The 20,026-nt window shown below is 39.2% G+C and overlaps 1 protein-coding gene across 1 annotated transcript in view; it reads left to right on the forward strand.

Moving 5' to 3' along the window:
• Nucleotides 1-1,617: 1,617 nt before the first annotated feature.
• AGBL3 (AGBL carboxypeptidase 3) overlaps nt 1,618-20,026 on the forward strand; it is a 171,325-nt gene continuing 152,916 nt past the window's right edge. Inside the window, exon 1 of the mRNA XM_069763167.1 lies at nt 1,618-1,675. The gene's annotated coding sequence lies outside the window, so the exon portion shown is untranslated. The remainder of the gene's footprint in view (nt 1,676-20,026) is intronic.

The raw sequence follows: 20,026 nt of genomic DNA on the forward strand, positions 1-20,026 counted from the left end.
AAAGGATTTGCAACAAAATATTGAAAATAAAAATATTTTGTTTGGGTTATGTTTATTTGTCCAATTACTTTTGACCTCCTAAAATGTGGAGTGTTTGTAAAGAAATGTGTACAATTCCTACATTTTCTATCAGATATTTTTGTTCAACCCTTCAAATTAAACGTTACAATCTGCACTTGAATTCTGTTGTAGAGGTTTCATTTCAAATCCAATGTGGTGGCATGCAGAGCCCAACTCGCGAAAATTGTGTCACTGTCCAAATATTTCTGGCCCTAACTGTAGTTTTCAAGGGGGAACATGGGCAGCATTTCCATCTCGTTACACACACCCCAGGAGTTGGTGCTCCTTCCAAATAACACATGGAAACCCAACAGGGATGGATGTGAGTTGGAACACAATAGTACAGATAATGGAGCACTAGAGGCTCAATCCCTAGACACAAGGGTGTATGTCAATGGGCCTTAAATAGGTCTAGGGAGAAGATGTTATCGATACATGCCGGACAACTTGTAAAACCCAACGTGGAGCACAACAGAGGGCAGCGGATCAAGGAGAAGGGTGCGGAGCCCGGGAAATCTGGTACAGGTATGTAAAAACAACCATTAATGGTTACTAACTGGGAACTGATTTTGGGTTTCGATGGAGATTAATAAATGTACCTGTGTTAAAAATAAAAAATGAATAAATTTTTAAAAAAAAAAAAAAGCATAATAAATAATATAACAGATTATTTTCACAAAATAATAATCTTTACTTTTTTTCTTCTTTTGCATTTACTTATTTTTTTAAACACTTTGCTAGGCTATTGGCTTCACAACACGATCTGATGACCGCTTCCATAGTGGGTTGGTTTCAAACATCTGAATAATGTCCAGACCGGATGGGGTTTAGGCATACAGGAGGCTGTTGATTTTGAGACAGGAGATTTTTGTCCGGCTTAGACAGTGAATGTCGGACTTGAGCTTCAGCTTTTGGAATGGACTCCCACAGAAAAACCTTTGACATATTTGACATACTTCAAAGTAAAGGGTCCGGGAGGAGGAACCATTGGTGGTGCAAAGAAGTGGCCAAGCCCCTTCTCTGCCCAAACCACACCCCTCCATGATGCTTTTTCCGCCTATAGACGCTCCCCACCAGGTTCGGAGGCTTGAAGACGCCTTCTGGAGTCAGGGAGGTCTACTTTTTTCCTAGAGCCTCTCTCAATATGACAATCATGCCTATCAGTGTCAAGTGGGAGGGGCATGATACAACGATCTAATTTCTAGTGTCCTTTAACTCTCTGCGTCAAACTTTGCCTCCACTAGCCAGAGTATTTCTTTAAAAATACCCCCCGGTCCAATATACGGCTTCTGCTTTTACACCTCTAAGATCCATTTTAGCTCAAGCTTTATGGACATTTCCCAACCAGCTCCCGCCAAGATATCAGCGCCAAGAGGAAAAGCTGAACTTGTGACTAACCTGCGGGCGAACCCGACTAAATGACTTTATGGCAATTATCTGCTTTATAACCCGGGTTATAAATTCTTCTCATGTTATAATTTATGATATGGGAGGAAAAAAAAACTTCTCCCTACAGCAGGGATGTAAACAACTATTCATGTCTCTTACCGCCATAAAATCCTACACCTGGACCCTGCTGGGTAAAAAAAAGAAGACATCAAGTACCAGAAATCAGGTATAAGACTTCTAGAAATATCAGGATTTTTTTCCACAACTTTTTCACACTAATTTCGGCCATTTATATTCTTGTACGTAGTGGCATTATTATAGTAGTTATATTCTTGTACATAGGAGCAGTATTATAGTAGTTATATTCTTGTACATAGGAGCAGTATTATAGTAGTTATATTCTTGTACATAGGGGCAGTATTATAGTAGTTATATTCTTGTACATAGAAGCAGTATTATAGTAGTTATATTCTTGTACATAGGAGCAGTATTATAGTAGTTATATTCTTGTACATAGGAGCAGTATTATAGTAGTTATATTCTTGTACATAGGAGCAGTATTATAGTAGTTATATTCTTGTACATAGGAGCAGTATTATAGTAGTTATATTCCTGTACATAGGAGGCAGTATTATAGTAGTTATATTCTTGTACATAGGAGCAGTATTATAGTAGTTATATTCTTGTACATAGGAGCAGTATTATAGTAGTTATATTCTTGTACATAGGGGCAGTATTATAGTAGTTATATTCTTGTACATAGTGGCAGTATTATAGTAGTTATATTCTTGTACATAGGAGCAGTATTATAGTAGTTATAATCTTGTACATAGGAGCAGTATTATAGTAGTTATATTCTTGTACATAGGGGCAGTATTATAGTAGTTATATTCTTGTACATAGGGGCAGTATTATAGTAGTTATATTCTTGTACATAGTGGCAGTATTATAGTAGTTATATTCTTGTACATAGGAGCAGTATTATAGTAGTTATATTCTTGTACATAGGAGCAGTATTATAGTAGTTATATTCTTGTACATAGGGGCAGTATTATAGTAGTTATATTCTTGTACATAGGGGCAGTATTACAGTAGTTATATTCTTGTACATAGGAGCAGTATTATAGTAGTTATATTCTTGTACATAGGAGCAGTATTATAGTAGTTATATTCTTGTACATAGGGGCAGTATTATAGTAGTTATATTCTTGTACATAGGAGCAGTATTATAGTAGTTATATTCTTGTACATAGGAGCAGTATTATAGTAGTTATATTCTTGTACATAGGAGCAGTATTATAGTAGTTATATTCTTGTACATAGGAGCAGTATTATAGTAGTTATATTCTTGTATATAGGAGCAGTATTACAGTAGTTATATTCTTGTACATAGGAGCAGTATTATAGTAGTTATATTCTTGTACATAGGGGCAGTATTATAGTAGTTATATTCTTGTACATAGGGAGCAGTATTATAGTAGTTATATTCTTGTACATAGGAGCAGTATTATAGTAGTTATATTCTTGTACATAGGAGCAGTATTATAGTAGTTATATTCTTGTACATAGGAGCAGTATTATAGTAGTTATATTCTTGTACATAGGAGCAGTATTACAGTAGTTATATTCTTGTACATAGGAGCAGTATTATAGTAGTTATATTCTTGTACATAGGAGCAGTATTATAGTAGTTATATTCTTGTACATACAGTTAGGGCCAGAAATATTTGGACAGTGACACAATTTTCGCGAGTTGGGCTCTGCATGCCACCACATTGGATTTGAAATGAAACCTCTACAACAGAATTCAAGTGCAGATTGTAACGTTTAATTTGAAGGGTTGAACAAAAATATCTGATAGAAAATGTAGGAATTGTACACATTTCTTTACAAACACTCCACATTTTAGGAGGTCAAAAGTAATTGGACAAATAAACATAACCCAAACAAAATATTTTTATTTTCAATATTTTGTTGCAAATCCTTTGGAGGCAATCACTGCCTTAAGTCTGGAACCCATGGACATCACCAAACGCTGGGTTTCCTCCTTCTTAATGCTTTGCCAGGCCTTTACAGCCGCAGCCTTCAGGTCTTGCTTGTTTGTGGGTCTTTCCGTCTTAAGTCTGGATTTGAGCAAGTGAAATGCATGCTCAATTGGGTTTAGATCTGGAGATTGACTTGGCCATTGCAGAATGTTCCACTTTTTGGCACTCATGAACTCCTGGGTAGCTTTGGCTGTATGCTTGGGGTCATTGTCCATCTGTACTATGAAGCGCCGTCCATTCAACTTTGCAGCATTTGGCTGAATCTGGGCTGAAAGTATATCCCGGTACACTTCAGAATTCATCCGGCTACTCTTGTCTGCTCTTATGTCATCAATAAACACAAGTGACCCAGTGCCATTGAAAGCCATGCATGCCCATGCCATCACGTTGCCTCCACCATGTTTTACAGAGGATGTGGTGTGCCTTGGATCATGTGCCGTTCCCTTTCTTCTCCAAACTTTTTTCTTCCCATCATTCTGGTACAGGTTGATCTTTGTCTCATCTGTCCATAGAATACTTTTCCAGAACTGAGCTGGCTTCTTGAGGTGTTTTCCGTTGACGCAAAAATCCCAGTCCTATTTACTAGACACAGGGGCTTTCCTCAAGACACTACATACAATAGGCATAGTATCTGATGACTCCTATCTGGTCTCCTTTGACGTAAAGGATCTTTATACGTCTATCCCTCATGATAAAGGCATTGATTGCGTCAGACGCCTATTGGTCACATCAAAACTAGACCCTAGGACAATTGATTTGTGCCTTGAATTATTGAAAGTTGTCCTCACTCGCAATTATTTTCTGTTTGAAGATAATTATTATTTACAGGCACAAGGGACCGCCATGGGGTCCAATATGGCGCCCCCGTATGCAAATACATATATGGCCACATTCGAGGAGGAAGTGATTTACCTAAATGATCTCTTCAAAGCACATTGCATTACGTGGAAAAGATATATAGACGACATTTTTTGTATATGGACAGGCACTTTGGACTCTCTGAACGAGTTCTTTGAGACCCTTAATCACTCGTGGTCTGGTCTCTCATTTACGATAACTAAAGACACACAACAGATCAGTTTTCTGGACACCATGGTGATTAAGGATGCGAGTGGCACCCTTAGCACAGACCTCTACAGGAAGCCTACGGATCGTAATAGCTTACTCTATTACACTAGTCTGCATCCAGCTTCTACTAGAAATGCCATTCCATGCTCACAATTTCAAAGGGTGGACAAATTGGTCTCTGACCATACTAAGAAACAAGTAAGGATTGATGAGATGTACCACAAATTTAGAGAACGGGGTTATCCTCCCAATGTACTTTATGATGCCTTACAACCACGTACATCTCCTAAACAATCCCCTACGGGACGAATACCTTTTGTACATACATATCATCCTTACGTCCACATCCTTCATCATAACATCAGAAAACACTGGAGACTTTTGAGGGAGGCACACCCAGATATACCTGAATTTCGGAATCATTTTTTGCCTTGCTATAAACGCCCCCGAAACATTCGTGATACACTCGTCAAAGCGGACATTGGGTCAGGCCCACGCACATCTACACAGAGATTTCTTTCACAACCTAGAACAGGAACATACCCATGCCTACACTGTAATCAGTGTGGGAACGTATTAAAAGGAGATCATTTCTACCATCCCCACTCGGGCAAACAATACAAAATCAAAGATTATAGTACCTGTGACACCTCTTTTGTGGTATACTCCATCAAGTGCCCCTGTGGCCTTTTATACATTGGTGAGACATCACAATCCATTAGAGACCGCATCAGTAAGCACAAGTCTACTATAAGATGTAAAAATACGTTGCTCCCATTACCTCACCATTTCATAGAAGCAGGACACACCATACCCCAACTCAAATTTCAGGTCATCGAGCATGTTCCTGCACCCAGACGGGGGGGTAACCGTATCCAGACCCTCAAAAAAAGGGAGGCGTTCTGGATACATGAGTTGGAGACCATGACCCCTAGGGGTCTAAATAGGGAGTATGATCTCCTCTCATTCATATGATTTCCTGAGATTATAATAACTACTGTTCAGTACTTTACGCATTTTTCTCTATATTTATTGTATTCTAGGCTCTAGTCTACTTCGTTTGAATTTTATACTGATACGTTGCTTTATCTTACAGAGTCAACAATATTGAATGTGACGGCACGGAATTGTTCACATCCTGATCCTCCTTCCCCTGGACCCCCATCCCGGTCCTTTTGTCTCCTATTATTATCATTATCATTGTTTCCTTATCCTTATTTATCTCATTTTTTTATTTTATTATTTTTTTATTTTTATTCTTTATCTTATTTTCCCCCTCTCCGTTCCTTTTTCTACCCCTCTTCACACCGGTAGAGTATCTAACATTTATCTACAAACATTATAGCTCCAGCTGTATGATATATTCATTCTTTCCACCCTTGGTAGATTATTTACATTGGTGGAACGCACCACCATATTGTTTTATGCCCCAGTGACACGCACACACAAGGGGAGGGTCATATAGTCTTAATGACGCACTTCCGGTATACGGCCGGTATGCGTCACGCCCCCTTCCTTCCATTAGTGTGCCATCTCTCCCATAACACCTGCGGACCATTTGTTACATGGCACGCATCGCCACCTTATCTAGGAGGACAGGTATTCGACCCGTACAGATGGTACGTCACTTCCGGTGACGTACTTCCGGTATGCGGCCGGTTTGTAGCCCCGCCCCCAGCCCATAAAAGAGCGCTCCAAACCTGGATGCAGTACCTCCAAACTAGCGGTGGACACCGCGTTTCTCTTAATCATCCGTTCTAGGTAAGATCTCTCTTCTGTCAGACATTTTATAGGCGGGACTAGTCATTTACTGGTTATACTCCAGACTCATAGCCGTTTCTGTTCTTCCGTTTAGGACAGGGACATATTCCTGCTCCATTTACTTTGGTCCGTATGTAACGACTTCCAATCCTGGGTAAGACATCCTAATGGAGCTAGTTATTTCCCGGTTGAGATTCCCGTTTTTTATTCTCTCCGTTTATTTGGGTAACTTTTATTTAGGTAAAAGATGTTCCTTGGTCCACCTATTAGATCCATATGATACATTCGCTTGTTCTACATTCAGTTACTATCTATCTTAGGTAAGACATTATAACAGTAACTGGTATTACACTTTATGGGGTTTCCCTTTATTATATATTTATTTTTTATTTAGGTAAGAGGTCTTTTGTGACCCACCTGTTCGGCCCATATAATATCTCCACTTCCATAGGGTATGTAGATTTACCCAATCAGTCGTCATCACTTTTGTACCCTCATCATGCACATTATGCTCCACTATTTATTTTATCTTTTTATTTTCTCATTTAGCTTTACTTACCATAACGAAAAACCAACATTGGATTTTTTTTATTTTTTTTTTTTTCCACACATTACCCTTATTGGGACCGACATATGGGTTAGTTTCATTAATGTAGTCTAAGCACACCTCTGATTACCCAGTCATTATATACTCCCTTCTTTCTATTTAGGATCTATTTTAGGACCTCCCTTATACATTTACATTAGGACCTTTACTACAAATTTTGAGTCACATCCTTGCTAACTCTGATCATAAGGTATGATCCTTTTTTCTTTCCATTATTCTATTTTCCTTTTCCCCATTCCCTATTCTCCCATCCATCACTATATATGCACGGTATATAATAGTGTATTGGTCTCTATGTTCCATTGTAGAACTGAGAATGGTTTCTTTGTATTTTTGATGTTTATTTGAATCTTATGTACATAGATAATATATCCTTCTGTTCTGTTTTTTTTTATGTCAATGCAGTACACTGAGGAAGGTCAATAATACTGACCGAAACGTCTGTACGAGTGGCTGCTAATAAAAATTACGACATATTGAAGTTGAGTGCCAAAGTCTATTTCTTATTGCTACTGGTTTGGGAACCTTCTTTGTGCACCTCACAGCTGTGCCACGTGTCTTCCATAATATATGTACTCACCCTTCCGTGTGCACGCTGTCTATCATGTCTTCATTGGTTTTTTCCTATAATCAGGAGGAGACTAATACTATTCTTTCTAAGTCCAATTTTTCCAGTGAGTTCCTCAAAGCCCCTCCCAGGGAGACCAGGGGGAGAGATCTTGAACGTGAATCGAGGCATTTGGTCAATTTGGAGTTACACTGCGCTACGCTATCAGAATATCTCCGAGTCAAACGCATCCCAAGGGGCCTCAGAGTACCTCTAAGACCAACTCTTTTCAGTGATTCCTCCGCTTTCTGTTTAAAGTTTGAGCAAATACTTAATAAGTGCTCGTTTGATTTAATGACTTTAACTGTTGAATACCTACAAGAGGCGATTATTAAATCAAGTGATACAATTAAAAACATTGAATCGCAGTTAACATCATCGTGCACAGCAGAGGAACTTGGTACCCTGAAATCTAAAATACAAACTGTTATCGATCAACACAAGAGAGACACTGAGAATCGGAAAAGGGTTAAATTCCAAAGAGACTTAGAGGACTACGATAACAATCGTGTGTATCACTGGCGTAATAACCTTTTTCCCCGCTCTGACCCACCTAGATCTGACCACTACTCGACAAACGAAGGATCTTCATCAAGCTCTGATACGGATAGAAGAGGCAACCGCATCAACATAAATCGTCATTTTTTAGATCAAGGCAGAAGATACCCAAGAAGAAAAGGCCCCGCCGGAGCCAGCGGAGGAAGAAATCCAGATTTCTACAGGGTCACCCGCTCCCAGGTACTAACTCTCTAGTCATTAACATTTCTTCAAGAACACTCAGTGTTGCGGAACACAGTCTTTTACAAAAGGGACTTTCATTCTGCCCTTATTCCAAATTGAATACATTCGGACTTGATATGGAACTACAACGTTTTTACCGTCGCATTAGATTAGTAACGCATTTTTCTCAAGTAGAAGGTACACGGACCTCTGATCCCTCCACACAACGAGCTCTCATATCTATAGACCATCTCGGTCTTCGCAATAAAAGCACCTATCGACCTCCTTCAGGCTCACACGCAGTAGAGACGTTTATTGAATTTGTCAATAAGGCATTTATACAACTGCGTCGGGACTCTGACGGTGGTAAATTGCATTTTTTACCTAATCTGACTAATCTTGATCTTCAGGCATTACAGATACTACGCGAGGATAAAAACATCATTATCAAACCCGCTGATAAAGGCGGAGCCATAGTCGTCATGGACAGGGCAGACTATATCAAGGAGGCTTACCGCCAACTGGGTGACTCTACAGTTTACATCAAATTAAGTAGGGACCCAATCAATGATATACGTAATGACATATCATCCATACTGAGGACATATCTTGATTTAGGTGTCATAGATAGCAAAACAAAGGATTTCCTCATTAAGGCCAATCCAGTTACACCCGTTCTCTACCTACTGCCCAAAGTACACAAAAGCCTAGTCAACCCACCAGGCCGACCCATCATTGCAGCTACGGAGTCCATCTTATCACCCATCTCCATATTCTTGGAAAAAGTTCTCACACCGTTGACGCAAAAATCCCAGTCCTATTTACTAGACACAGGGGCTTTCCTCAAGACACTACATACAATAGGCATAGTATCTGATGACTCCTATCTGGTCTCCTTTGACGTAAAGGATCTTTATACGTCTATCCCTCATGATAAAGGCATTGATTGCGTCAGACGCCTATTGGTCACATCAAAACTAGACCCTAGGACAATTGATTTGTGCCTTGAATTATTGAAAGTTGTCCTCACTCGCAATTATTTTCTGTTTGAAGATAATTATTATTTACAGGCACAAGGGACCGCCATGGGGTCCAATATGGCGCCCCCGTATGCAAATACATATATGGCCACATTCGAGGAGGAAGTGATTTACCTAAATGATCTCTTCAAAGCACATTGCATTACGTGGAAAAGATATATAGACGACATTTTTTGTATATGGACAGGCACTTTGGACTCTCTGAACGAGTTCTTTGAGACCCTTAATCACTCGTGGTCTGGTCTCTCATTTACGATAACTAAAGACACACAACAGATCAGTTTTCTGGACACCATGGTGATTAAGGATGCGAGTGGCACCCTTAGCACAGACCTCTACAGGAAGCCTACGGATCGTAATAGCTTACTCTATTACACTAGTCTGCATCCAGCTTCTACTAGAAATGCCATTCCACGCTCACAATTTCAAAGGGTGGACAAATTGGTCTCTGACCATACTAAGAAACAAGTAAGGATTGATGAGATGTACCACAAATTTAGAGAACGGGGTTATCCTCCCAATGTACTTTATGATGCCTTACAACCACGTACATCTCCTAAACAATCCCCTACGGGACGAATACCTTTTGTACATACATATCATCCTTACGTCCACATCCTTCATCATAACATCAGAAAACACTGGAGACTTTTGAGGGAGGCACACCCAGATATACCTGAATTTCGGAATCATTTTTTGCCTTGCTATAAACGCCCCCGAAACATTCGTGATACACTCGTCAAAGCGGACATTGGGTCAGGCCCACGCACATCTACACAGAGATTTCTTTCACAACCTAGAACAGGAACATACCCATGCCTACACTGTAATCAGTGTGGGAACGTATTAAAAGGAGATCATTTCTACCATCCCCACTCGGGCAAACAATACAAAATCAAAGATTATAGTACCTGTGACACCTCTTTTGTGGTATACTCCATCAAGTGCCCCTGTGGCCTTTTATACATTGGTGAGACATCACAATCCATTAGAGACCGCATCAGTAAGCACAAGTCTACTATAAGATGTAAAAATACGTTGCTCCCATTACCTCACCATTTCATAGAAGCAGGACACACCATACCCCAACTCAAATTTCAGGTCATCGAGCATGTTCCTGCACCCAGACGGGGGGGGGTAACCGTATCCAGACCCTCAAAAAAAGGGAGGCGTTCTGGATACATGAGTTGGAGACCATGACCCCTAGGGGTCTAAATAGGGAGTATGATCTCCTCTCATTCATATGATTTCCTGAGATTATAATAACTACTGTTCAGTACTTTACGCATTTTTCTCTATATTTATTGTATTCTAGGCTCTAGTCTACTTCGTTTGAATTTTATACTGATACGTTGCTTTATCTTACAGAGTCAACAATATTGAATGTGACGGCACGGAATTGTTCACATCCTGATCCTCCTTCCCCTGGACCCCCATCCCGGTCCTTTTGTCTCCTATTATTATCATTATCATTGTTTCCTTATCCTTATTTATCTCATTTTTTTATTTTATTATTTTTTTATTTTTATTCTTTATCTTATTTTCCCCCTCTCCGTTCCTTTTTCTACCCCTCTTCACACCGGTAGAGTATCTAACATTTATCTACAAACATTATAGCTCCAGCTGTATGATATATTCATTCTTTCCACCCTTGGTAGATTATTTACATTGGTGGAACGCACCACCATATTGTTTTATGCCCCAGTGACACGCACACACAAGGGGAGGGTCATATAGTCTTAATGACGCACTTCCGGTATACGGCCGGTATGCGTCACGCCCCCTTCCTTCCATTAGTGTGCCATCTCTCCCATAACACCTGCGGACCATTTGTTACATGGCACGCATCGCCACCTTATCTAGGAGGACAGGTATTCGACCCGTACAGATGGTACGTCACTTCCGGTGACGTACTTCCGGTATGCGGCCGGTTTGTAGCCCCGCCCCCAGCCCATAAAAGAGCGCTCCAAACCTGGATGCAGTACCTCCAAACTAGCGGTGGACACCGCGTTTCTCTTAATCATCCGTTCTAGGTAAGATCTCTCTTCTGTCAGACATTTTATAGGCGGGACTAGTCATTTACTGGTTATACTCCAGACTCATAGCCGTTTCTGTTCTTCCGTTTAGGACAGGGACATATTCCTGCTCCATTTACTTTGGTCCGTATGTAACGACTTCCAATCCTGGGTAAGACATCCTAATGGAGCTAGTTATTTCCCGGTTGAGATTCCCGTTTTTTATTCTCTCCGTTTATTTGGGTAACTTTTATTTAGGTAAAAGATGTTCCTTGGTCCACCTATTAGATCCATATGATACATTCGCTTGTTCTACATTCAGTTACTATCTATCTTAGGTAAGACATTATAACAGTAACTGGTATTACACTTTATGGGGTTTCCCTTTATTATATATTTATTTTTTATTTAGGTAAGAGGTCTTTTGTGACCCACCTGTTCGGCCCATATAATATCTCCACTTCCATAGGGTATGTAGATTTACCCAATCAGTCGTCATCACTTTTGTACCCTCATCATGCACATTATGCTCCACTATTTATTTTATCTTTTTATTTTCTCATTTAGCTTTACTTACCATAACGAAAAACCAACATTGGATTTTTTTTTTTTTTTTTTTTTTTTTTCCACACATTACCCTTATTGGGACCGACATATGGGTTAGTTTCATTAATGTAGTCTAAGCACACCTCTGATTACCCAGTCATTATATACTCCCTTCTTTCTATTTAGGATCTATTTTAGGACCTCCCTTATACATTTACATTAGGACCTTTACTACAAATTTTGAGTCACATCCTTGCTAACTCTGATCATAAGGTATGATCCTTTTTTCTTTCCATTATTCTATTTTCCTTTTCCCCATTCCCTATTCTCCCATCCATCACTATATATGCACGGTATATAATAGTGTATTGGTCTCTATGTTCCATTGTAGAACTGAGAATGGTTTCTTTGTATTTTTGATGTTTATTTGAATCTTATGTACATAGATAATATATCCTTCTGTTCTGTTTTTTTTTATGTCAATGCAGTACACTGAGGAAGGTCAATAATACTGACCGAAACGTCTGTACGAGTGGCTGCTAATAAAAATTACGACATATAGAAGTTGAGTGCCAAAGTCTATTTCTTATTGCTACTGGTTTGGGAACCTTCTTTGTGCACCTCACAGCTGTGCCACGTGTCTTCCATAATATCAATAAACACAAGTGACCCAGTGCCATTGAAAGCCATGCATGCCCATGCCATCACGTTGCCTCCACCATGTTTTACAGAGGATGTGGTGTGCCTTGGATCATGTGCCGTTCCCTTTCTTCTCCAAACTTTTTTCTTCCCATCATTCTGGTACAGGTTGATCTTTGTCTCATCTGTCCATAGAATACTTTTCCAGAACTGAGCTGGCTTCTTGAGGTGTTTTCCTGTCTATTTTTGGTATTGATGAATGGTTTGCATCTAGATGTGAACCCTTTGTATTTACTGTCATGGAGTCTTCTCTTTACTGTTGACTTAGAGACAGATACACCTACTTCACTGAGAGTGTTCTGGACTTCAGTTGATGTTGTGAACGGGTTCTTCTTCACCAAATTAAGTATGCGGCGATCATCCACCACTGTTGTCATCCGTGGACGCCCAGGCCTTTTTGAGTTCCCAAGCTCACCAGTCAATTCCTTTTTTCTCAGAATGTACCCAACTGTTGATTTTGCTACTCCAAGCATGTCTGCTATCTCTCTGATGGATTTTTTCTTTGTTTTCAGCCTCAGGATGTTCTGCTTCACCTCAATTGAGAGTTCCTTTGACCGCATGTTGTCTGCTCACAGCAACAGCTTCCAAATGCAAAACCACACACCTGGAATCCACCCCTGACCTTTTAACTACTTCATTGATTACAGGTTAACGAGGGAGACGCCTTCAGAGTTAATTTGCAGCCCTTAGAGTCCATTGTCCAATTACTTTTGGTCCCTTGAAAAAGAGGACGCTATGCATTACAGAGCTATGATTCCTAAACCCTTTCTCCGATTTGGATGTGGAAACTATCATATTGCAGCTGGGAGTGTGCACTTTCAGACCATATTATATATATAATTGTATTTCTGAACATGTTTTTGTAAACAGCTAAAATAACAAAACTTGTGTCACTGTCCAAATATTTCTGGCCCTAACTGTAGGAGCAGTATTACAGTAGTTATATTCTTGTACATAGGAGCAGTATTATAGTAGTTATATTCTTGTACATAGGAGCAGTATTATAGTAGTTATATTCCTGTACATAGGAGCAGTATTATAGTTGTTATATTCGTGTACATAGGAGCAGTATTATAGTAGTTATATTCTTGTACATAGGAGTAGTATTATAGTAGTTATATTCTTGTACATAGGGGCAGTATTATAGTACTTATATTCTTGTACATAGGAGCAGTATTATAGTAGTTATATTCTTGTACATAGGAGCAGTATTATAGTAGTTATATTCTTGTACATAGGAGCAGTATTATAGTAGTTATATTCTTGTACATAGGAGCAGTATTATAGTAGTTATATTCTTGTACATAGGAGCAGTATTATAGTAGTTATATTCTTGTACATAGGAGCAGTATTATAGTTGTTATATTCGTGTACATAGGAGCAGTATTATAGTAGTTATATTCTTGTACATAGGAGTAGTATTATAGTAGTTATATTCTTGTACATAGGGGCAGTATTATAGTACTTATATTCTTGTACATAGGAGCAGTATTATAGTAGTTATATTCTTGTACATAGGAGCAGTATTATAGTAGTTATATTCTTGTACATAGGAGCAGTATTATAGTAGTTATATTCTTGTACATAGGAGCAGTAGTATAGTAGTTATATTCTTGTACATAGGAGCAGTAGTATAGTAGTTATATTCTTGTACATAGGAGCAGTATTACAGTAGTTATATTCTTGTACATAGGAGCAGTATTACAGTAGTTATATTCTTGTATATAGAGGCAGTATTATAGTAGTTATATTCTTGTATATAGGAGCAGTATTACAGTAGTTATATTCTTGTACATAGGAGCAGTATTACAGTAGTTATATTCTTGTATATAGAGGCAGTATTATAGTAGTTATATTCTTGTACATAGGAGCAGTATTATAGTAGTTATATTCTTGTACATAGGAGCAGTATTACAGTAGTTATATTCTTGTACATAGGGGCAGTATTATAGTAGTTATATTCTTGTACATAGGGGCAGTATTATAGTAGTTATATTCTTGTACATAGGAGCAGTATTACAGTAGTTATATTCTTGTACATAGGAGCAGTATTACAGTAGTTATATTCTTGTACATAGGAGCAGTATTACAGTAGTTATATTCTTGTACATAGGGGCAGTATTATAGTAGTTATATTCTTGTACATAGGGGCAGTATTATAGTAGTTATATTCTTGTACATAGGAGCAGTATTATAGTAGTTATATTCTTGTACATAGGAGCAGTATTATTGTAGTTATATTCTTGTACATAGGAGCAGTATTATAGTAGCTATATTCTTGTACATAGGGGGCAGTATTATAGTAGTTATATTCTTGTACATAGGAGCAGTATTATAGTAGTTATATTCTTGTACATAGGAGCAGTATTATAGTAGCTATATTCTTGTACATAGGAGCAGTATTACAGTAGTTATATTCTTGTACATAGGAGCAGTATTACAGTAGTTATATTCTTGTACATAGGAGCAGTATTATAGTAGTTATATTCTTGTACATAGGAGCAGTATTATAGTAGTTATATTCTTGTACATAGGAGCAGTATTATAGTAGTTATATTCTTGTACATAGGAGCAGTATTATAGTAGTTATATTCTTGTACATAAGGGCAGTATTATAGCAGTTATATTCTTGTACATAGGAGCAGTATTATAGTAGTTATAGTCTTGTACATAGGGGCAGTATTATAGTAGTTATAGTCTTGTACATAGGGGCAGTATTATAGTAGTAATATTCTTGTACATAGGAGCAGTAGTATAGTAGTTATATTCTTGCACATAGGGGCAGTATAATAGTAGTTGTAGTCTTGTACATAGGGGCAGTATTATAGCAGTTATGTTCTTGTACATAGGGGCAGTATTATAGTAGTTATATTCTTGTACATAGGAGCAGTATTATAGTAGTTATATTCTTGTACATAGGGGGCAGTATTATAGTAGTTATATTCTTGTACATAGGGGCAGTATTATAGTAGTTATATTCTTGTACATAGGAGCAGTAGTATAGTAGTTATATTCTTGTACATAGGGGCAGTATTATAGTAGTTATATTCTTGTACATAGGAGCAGTATTATAGTAGTTATATTCTTGTACATAGGGGCAGTATTATAGTAGTTATATTCTTGTAGATAGGGGCAGTATTATAGTAGTTATATTCTTTTACATAGGGAGCAGTATTATAGTAGTTATATTCTTGTACATAGGGGCAGTATTATAGTCATTATATGATATTTATCTATGTAGTATCTTTTTGTAGCTTTCCAGTTGCCCATTATATAACACATATAAATTATGATCAGACATTATATTTTTTAATTAGCTGAGCAGCTTTTGCTTGTTGCACAATACAGTGGGGTAAATTATTCCTGGCCATAGAAATAAACACATTTTAGTAGCTCAGTGTGTCAGATTTCATCATGAAAAATGTTTATTTTAGAATCAATAAATTCACAGATAGTAAGAAAAAAATGCACCCGGGTTAGAAAGTCGAAGGTGAAAAGTTTACTCTGTGAAGTGATGATAGTGATTAGCTGCAGGGTGGCGTGAGCTGGTGGAGGATCAGTAACCTGTGCGTTATCTCATGGAAAATAGATTTTCATAGCAGCTCGTTAAGGTGATAACCTCATTAGCTCATTTAAAATCAGGAACCAAATGATCGCCATAAATCCCCAGGAGTGGCTGCAAGAGCTGAAGGTAGGAATAAGCAGCATAAAATCAGTGCAGAGAAGCCTCCGCACAGACCTAACAGATCTATTCTGCTTTTTGGTTCCTCTGTGTAGAGAAGCTCTGTTTCTTCTAACTGGATAAATTATATAATTCTGTCTGAGTTTAGGTACCACTAGGGGGAGCTCTCTCCATAACAATGCATACAGGTGGAGCAGAACTGCATGGGAGTATGTGCGTATCTGTCCTGAGCAGAGAGGCAGCTTGCTGCAGCAGAACCCTTCCCTCGCTGCTGTATACACAGTATAAGTCCCATTCAATGAACCGATGACATTTTGGACAGCAGCCATGCTCCATTTATAGGTCATATACTACCCCTGAACAACTATTCTCCTCCCTTCCATGTCTCCACATCTCCAAAGCGTAGCCGAGCTAGAGAGCTTCCTAAAGGTTTTGAAGAGGCACAGGAGATTGGTAGCAACATTTTAGGTCATCATTCAGGTGCAGACTGGGCCTAAGGGCCCATTGGTAAAGGTGACCATAGCATGTGGTGACTTAATGATCCCCGCAACAGAATCCTACATGATTAACATATGATCAAGGGACCATTCTATCAAGAAATGATTGATTTACCAAGATACACTGCTTCCAATTGTCAGTTTGCTCCGTGGGGGTGGAGCTTAGTAGTCCCTCCCATGCTGATTTCTTTTAGTATAGGTGGTCATACAAATTAAAAGAATAGTGGCCAACTATCTAACCATGATGGTGTCCCGGATTCTCCCTATGTGGTAGTCATTGGTGGAGAGATTTCAACATGCCCAACCCTTTTGCTCTCAAGGAAGATAAGCCATCCCTAGAGGAGTTTGGCAGTGGCTTATTCCTCTCTCCTCAGTTGGAAAACATGCAGGCTCTGCCATATCGAATATATACGGGAATCTTGAAAGGAATAGCTGTTGACCAGCATAGCTGTGTGGCCATCTTAAAGGGATTGATATTTGTAGTTAAATGTGTATATGTATGGATGTATGACCAGCAGTAAATTAACATCGGCCTTAGACTGCAGCTCCCACAAAGGTCATGACCTATGTTATCCTCAGCAGGCAGTCTCCTGGTCTCCACTCACCCCAGGGGGCATTTCCTGAACACACACAGAATTGGAAACACTTCACACCTCCTAGTGCCTTTGAACAGACACGCCAACTGCAGATTGACACTGTATATTTACTATGAGAAAGGTCACACAAATAGGTTCAAAGAAAAATAATGTATTCATTGGTAAAATAGCCAGGATCCAGTCACAGACCAAGGATTAGAATATTAACCCGAGAGGCTGGTCTAGAAATCTGACCCCCAGGTTGACTCTACAAATTAGGCCTTTACACATAGAAAGCTGTTCACAGACTGAGGGGCAGCCTGGAAAGCAGATGTGAGCCATTCCATATTCACCCCCTGCCCCCCAGGGAGCAGAATGCCGGACTAGAAAGTTTAGATATTTCTGTAAGTTTTCTTTATTTATTTTTAAAACTGTTTTGCATATTTGTATCTCACTTTTTAGTTCCATATTTCTATATCTTTTATTGTACGCACTGTACCTTTTCTATTAAAGCTTAAAACTTTAATAAGTTTGAACCTTGCATGCTCTAAAGAATCCATATCCTTAGAGTGTGTGACCCTGCTGATTGGCAGACAGTAGCAGTAGTATTTCTAGGACTCATCGCCCATGTGTTTGGTGGCAGCGGGTGTGTGGTCTGTGTGGGGGTGTGATTTATGCTCCCATCACAGCATACGACAGAGGTTGAATGCTGGACTGAGTGAGAGGAGATAGATTAACCCTTGCAGGTGCAACTCCAAGTCGTGTGCTGAGAAGCGGATACGTGACAATATTTAAAATTCACCAAGCATAGTGTAAAAAAAAATAAAAATACCGCAAACTCACTGTCACGCTGTGAGTCTCCGGTTAGGAAGGGTGACCTCAAACTGTCCCTGGAAGTGGAACCCTGAATATACCTGTCCCAGGGGTACTCTGGAAGGTAGAGAGGCCCGAGTCGCCGACCTTTCAGTGCTCCTGTTAACCCCTGATCTGTCCCCTCCTCTTCCCCATGAGGCCTGGGACAGAAATATAAGGCAAACAAGTCACAAAGACAAAACAGGGATAACAGAAAGCAACAAACATACAAACACTCGCCAAAGAGGTATATAGGGAAGGATAGGAATATACAAAAAAAAAAAAAAAGCATGCAAGAATCTCCAGTAGCAATGACGACCTCCTATTCATAGTAACATAGTAACATAGTTAGTAAGGCCGAAAAAAGACATTTGTCCATCCAGTTCAGCCTATATGCCATCATAATAAATCCCCAGATCTACGTCCTTCTACAGAACCTAATTGTATGATACAATATTGTTCTGCTCCAGGAAGACATCCAGGCCTCTCTTGAACCCCCCGACTGAGTTCGCCATCACCACCTCCTCAGGCAAGCAATTCCAGATTCTCACTGCCCTAACAGTAAAGAATCCTCTTCTATGTTGGTGGAAAAACCTTCTCTCCTCCAGACGCAAAGAATGCCCCCTTGTGCCCGTCACCTTCCTTGGTATAAACAGATCCTCAGTGAGATATTTGTATTGTCCCCTTATATACTTATACATGGTTATTAGATCGCCCCTCAGTCGTCTTTTTTCTAGACTAAATAATCCTAATTTCGCTAATCTATCTGGGTATTGTAGTTCTCCCATTCCCTTTATTAATTTTGTTGCCCTCCTTTGTACTCTCTCTAGTTCCATTATATCCTTCCTGAGCACCGGTGCCCAAAACTGGAGACAGTACTCCATGTGCGGTCTAACTAGGGATTTGTACAGAGGCAGTATAATGCTCTCATCATGTGTATCCAGACCTCTTTTAATGCACCCCATGATCCTGTTTGCCTTGGCAGCTGCTGCCTGGCACTGGCTGCTCCAGGTAAGTTTATCATTAACTAGGATCCCCAAGTCCTTCTCCCTGTCAGATTTACCCAGTGGTTTCCCATTCAGTGTGTAATGGTGACATTGATTCCTTCTTCCCATGTGTATAACCTTACATTTATCATTGTTAAACCTCATCTGCCACCTTTCAGCCCAAGTTTCCAACTTATCCAGATCCATCTGTAGCAGAATACTATCTTCTCTTGTATTAACTGCTTTACATAGTTTTGTATCATCTGCAAATATCGATATTTTACTGTGTAAACCTTCTACCAGATCATTAATGAATATGTTGAAGAGAACAGGTCCCAATACTGACCCCTGCGGTACCCCACTGGTCACAGCGACCCAGTTAGAGACTATACCATTTATAACCACCCTCTGCTTTCTATCACTAAGCCAGTTACTAACCCATTTACACACATTTTCCCCCAGACCAAGCATTCTCATTTTGTGTACCAACCTCTTGTGCGGCACGGTATCAAACGCTTTGGAAAAATCGAGATATACCACGTCCAATGACTCACCGTGGTCCAGCCTATAGCTTACCTCTTCATAAAAACTGATTAGATTGGTTTGACAGGAGCGATTTCTCATAAACCCATGCTGATATGGAGTTACACAGTTATTCTCATTGAGATAATCCAGAATAACATCCCTCAGAAACCCTTCAAATATTTTACCAACAATAGAGGTTAGACTTACTGGCCTATAATTTCTAGGTTCACTTTTAGAGCCCTTTTTGAATATTGGCACCACATTTGCTATGCGCCAGTCCTGCGGAACAGACCCTGTCGCTATAGAGTCCCTAAAAATAAGAAATAATGGTTTATCTATTACATTACTTAGT

The sequence above is a fragment of the Ranitomeya imitator genome, chromosome 4, assembly GCF_032444005.1.
Source record: "Ranitomeya imitator isolate aRanImi1 chromosome 4, aRanImi1.pri, whole genome shotgun sequence".
NCBI classification, from domain to species: Eukaryota; Metazoa; Chordata; class Amphibia; order Anura; family Dendrobatidae; genus Ranitomeya; species Ranitomeya imitator.